The sequence below is a fragment of the Mustela nivalis genome (genome assembly GCF_964662115.1).
Source record: "Mustela nivalis genome assembly, chromosome: 1".
In the NCBI taxonomy this organism is placed as follows: Eukaryota; Metazoa; Chordata; class Mammalia; order Carnivora; family Mustelidae; genus Mustela; species Mustela nivalis.
Window position 1 is genome coordinate 3,089,668 of NC_139020.1, and position 4,880 is coordinate 3,094,547.

General features: G+C 54.2%; 1 long non-coding RNA gene across 1 annotated transcript; it reads left to right on the top strand.

The window, feature by feature from the left end:
* The first annotated feature begins 264 nt into the window (after positions 1 to 264).
* On the top strand, positions 265 to 4,501 carry LOC309862501. Its single transcript, XR_014310550.1, has 3 exons — positions 265 to 538; positions 2,990 to 3,254; positions 4,132 to 4,501. It is a non-coding gene; the product is annotated as an uncharacterized lncRNA (long non-coding RNA).
* The last annotated feature ends 379 nt before the right edge of the window (positions 4,502 to 4,880 follow it).

Consider the following 4,880-nt stretch of genomic DNA (forward strand, 5'->3'; position numbering starts at 1 on the left):
TCACACAGGACCGCTGCCGGTATGAAGATAAGATCATTGCTCCAGGCTTGCGTTTGATAAACCGTCTGCGGTCTGAAAGCCCTGTCTCTGAAGACTCTTCTCCATGGCTTGTCCTGCCTTTCTCCCATCACGTCAGTGACCATCCGGTTCTCGGTTCTGGAAGGACGGCAGCTTGGCCCAGCCTGGATGGCTGCAGGAGCCCAGCCTCCTAAACAGTGGCCTCTCGATTAGCCTAGGTTGAAAACTGAATACGTTTACAAAAAAAAAAAAAGGGGAGGGAAAGGCTAGTGCCTGATTTGGGGACCCTAGAAGTGAGGTAGAGAAGTCTAGTGCAGACCTTGACTCTGAGAGCCGAGAGGGACCGCCAGCGCCCTCGCACTGGGACTGTGGTGTGTGCGACCGCCAGCATCGCTCATCTACAGAGGGAAGCAGTGTGGCTCCGAGGACGGAGAAGCCCGTGGGCTGAGCCTCAGCACCTCCAAGACCTGAGAGTGACCGGCTGTTATTCCGTCCCGCTGGCCATCTCTGTGGCGATAAGGTACTGAGTTTGCTCCCTCTGGGGAACCCCTCAGACTTCACGTCTGTCTGTCCACCTATGATCGGCCATCAGCTTGGCCCGGTGTGGCCGGACCCTTGGGTGCTGGTTGCGGGGGGTGATCATGGTACTGGAGGGACAGTTGGAGCCACACCTGGAGAAGACTTCGTTGCTGGCCTCCTGGCTGACTGCACTTTGCAGTGGAAACCCTGGGCAGGACGAGAGTGATGCTGTCAGGGTGTCTCAGTCTGCTTGGGTGCTTGTAGCGAAATCCCGGAGACGGGGTGCCCAAGCAGTACAAGTGCATTTCCTCACGGTGCCAGAGGCCGGATGTCCAACGTTACTGTGCTGGCAAATTGGTTCGTGTGAGACCTCACCTCCGGCCCTGCAGACGGCCACCTGCTTGCTTCTTCCCATTGTGTGCGCTTCCGCAGGGCTGGGGAGGGACAGAGCTGTATTCTCACAAGGGCTCTGGTCCTACAGGGTCAGGGTCCCACCACGAGGACCCCACTGAACCTCGTTACTTCCTTACTCCAAAGACACCCACAGTGGGGTTAACTTCAGCCTATAAGTTTGGGGGTGACACAAGTCAGTCCACAGCTGATGGTAGTTTAGGAGGTTTTATGGGGGCAGCAGAGAAGGGAGTTGGTGGAGAAGAAAAATATTTGAGTAGCTATTGTATACCTGGCAGTGTGAGGGCTATCGTATGCCTTTTAGAACATCATCCTCCCTTCCTAGTCTTCTTTTACAATAAGGGAAACTGAGGCCAAGGAAGTGGAGGAACTGCTTGAAGGCATAGAGCTCCAGAGTGGGGAATGAGCCTTCAACCCTGTGTCATCCTACCAGAGCCTGGTGCTGTCACGCAGTTGAGGAACAGGGACTGGAAGGGGAAGTGGCGGGTGACAGTCATATGTTTGGGGACGGGGCACAAGGGACAGACACTTTTTGGATGTCTCAGGTTGGGAGTGGGCCATTTTAAGGGTACAGCGCAGGATCTGCGAGAGGGCCAGGTGTCGCCCAGGGAGAACCGGAGAGAAGCCTGGGGCTGAATCATTCAGCACTTGTTGTGTAACAGACATCGGGCTGCTGGAGCGATCTTACCGTCTCAATGTGGCTCCCAGAGGAGTCTCCTTGACCAGGTGCAAAGATCTTTGTAAGGGGTTAGGAGGGTGACAAGTGCTGTTGTCCACACTTCTTTAATAATGGGGATGTGTTGGGGGTGTTGTCAGAGTGCCGGAGAAGAGGCATGGTTCGTGGGGGGCGGGGCTTGACAGAGGCAACTGCATGTTCCCTGTCTCCGAGAAAGGAGAGTGCACATGCCTGGAGTCCACAGAAATAGGGGCCACAGCACGGCGTCTCGGCCTGTACCCTGCATTTGATTAAGGGAGAATGCCACATCCTTTCAAGCTGTTGTCAATCAATGTGCTCTGAGTACACACGTGAGCTTCCTTGGGAGAGCAAGGGTGGGTTTAAGACAGAGTGTTCCCCAAGGAGGTGGAGGCACTTGGCAGAGAACCCTCTCTGAGCTGGGAGGAATTTCCTATCCTCCTCAACACAAAGGCATATTTTCAAACCAACCAACCACAATGAACCAACCACAACCAACCAACCAGTCAGCCACAACCAACCAACCAACCATGACCAACCACAACCAACCAACCACAACCAACCACAACCAACAAACCAGCCAACCACAACCAACCAACCAACCATGACCAACCAGCCAGTGAACCACCACAAACCAGTCACAACCAACCAACCAACCGACTACATCCAACCACAACTAACTGTAACCCACCCACCAACCAACCACATCCAACCAACCAACCACAACCAGTTCAGCATTTAAACAGTGTATTGCATAGTCTTTCACCCAGAAGTCACAGTCACAACATAAAATAACTCATTGTCTAAAGACCCACATAACAAAAGGGCACCTGTTCCTCCTGGACAGGATGGTGAGGGCCTCATTGCCCAGAGACGTTTCTTGCCCAACACTACTTCAGCTGCCGTGACCTCCCTCAGCCTTGGTCCCCCACACCCAGTTAGGAGGGGTTAAGGGCCTCATCCATGATAGAGATGTAAATTCTGGAATCAAAGGAGAGTGTAGACAGCCCTTGCAGCTCTGCAAGGCCCCGGATACTCTTCCTACAAGCCCACACACCCTTGCCTCAGCCTAGGGATGACTGTTCTGGCCATGCCGGTCACACACAGCCCTCTCCAACCTGCCTGTCCGGGCTGGATTTCCCATCTTGTGAGTCGACACCGTCTTACCCTGTTTCATTTGTCTGGACTCTTCCCTTGTTTCTCTGCTGCAGACAGGGTGCTAGAACCTTACCCTCTACTCTTGAAGGCAGCAGAACACCTGGGGTAGTGGTTCCACAGTGGGGGGTGGGGGGGCTCTTCATGTTAGGAAAGGCCATGTTTTACCTTCAGGCTCTTTTTGCCTTTTAGGACTGGGTTGTTTTGGGATTCCTCGCCTTGGATTGAGTCCTGCGTACCATCCCATGCTGGTGGAGCACTCAGTTGCCCTGGAGTTTCTGTCCTGGTGGTCCGAGAGATGGGAAGTTCTCCTGCCGGTCATTTCCATCTGTGGTTGGCTTGTTTTGTGAAAGTTGCACACTTGCTGGATAGGAGAAGGGAGCTGCTCCCGCAGATCCTCAGGCCTGGCAATCCTCTTACATTCACGAGTGGAAGTGGGTTTGACAACTGCTTCTAGGTGAGCTCTCTTCTGCTATTTCTCGGGGAGCAAGAAAGCACACGGGCTTCTCCAGCACCACCCTGTGTGGGGCCCACCTCTGGGGGTGCAGGGAAGCCTTGGGATCAAAAGCAGATTGAGCAGAATCTAGGCGGGGTGGCCACATTGGTCAGGGTTCTCCAGGGGAACAGATAAGTATGTGTTTAAGATAAGGAATCAGCTCACGTGATCACGAGGCTGAGAAGTCCCTAGACTTGTGTCTGTGGCTGGAGACCCAGGAGTCACCAGTCTGAGTCCAAAGGCCTGAAGCTTAGAGCTCAGGAGGTGTGAGTCCCAGTCTGAGGGCAGGAGTCCAATGTCCCTGCTTAACAGCCAAGCAGAGGGCAAGTCTTCCCTCCCTGCCCTTTGCTCTGTGCTAACAGACTGGACGGGACCCCCACCACACCCTGAGGAGGGGACACTCTGCTCTACCCAGTTGAATGTTCACCTTACCCAGAAACATGCTCACAGACACACTAAGAATAATGCTTAGCCTAATAACCCCAAACACCCCTGGCCTGGTGCAGTTGCACACATTACCTCGACAGTGGCCTTGAAGCCACCAAAGAGAGGCGCTTCTTGCTCACTGGGTCTGAGTCCAGGATCCATCCACTCCGACCTGCTTGGAATTAGGCACTGGTGTCCTGCACTCAGGCAGTGGGGCTGTTAGGGAAGGAGCAGCCGGCCTCTCGGCTGACCGCTGGGGTTGGGTGAAGATGGTGTAGTAGGTCCCCTGTTTCTTGAAACAAGTGCATGTCAGTTTACAAGTGTGTTCACTTACTCGCATGGCCATTGCCGTGACATAGCCCTGTACGCAGCTATGCACACTGCCGCCAGGGAGTCACTTAACATCACGCAGGCTCAGGTTCCCAGTGTCGGCCATGGAGACCAACGGGTGGCCCTTCCTGATGGAGACCAGCGGGTTCCCCTTCCTGATGGAGACCGACAGATGCCCCTTCCTGATGGAGACCAGCAGGTGCCCCTTCATGCTGGAGACCAGCAGGTGGCCCTTCCTGATGGAGACCAGCAGGTACCTCTTCACGCAGGAGACCAACGGGTGCCTCTTCTCCATGGAGATCAGTGTGTGCCCATTTGAAGATCTGGTGACGATGCTATGAGATGAACTGGATGTCAGCCCCATTCACCTGTGTGGCTGGCGCCTTTGAGGCACAGCCTAGCTGGGTCTACACAGCAGGTTTGGTTGTATTGCCGTGGAAGAGTAGGGGCATGGGAGGAGGGTGACATCTAGCATTAAAGAGAAGTTGGCGTACTTAGTTAAGTGTCTGAGTCTTGATTTTGGTTCGGGTCATGATAGAGGTGGTGAGATCTGACCCAGCTTCGGGCTCCAAGCTCAGTGTGGAGTCTGCTTGGGACTCCCGCTGCCTCTGCCTCCGCCTCCTGCTCTCTCTCTTAAATCCATAGATAAAATCTTATAAAAAATAAACAGACGTTTAATAGGTGCTTCTTGAAGAAGGAGAGCATAGGGGATACACCCCCCCCACGCACACACCACGTGGTGGCTAGGTGTTGACAAAGCACCAATGGCAAAGAAAGAAGGCCAGGACGTCAGTGCTCTTAGGGCGTGTGTCAGGGGCTCGGCGTCCAGAC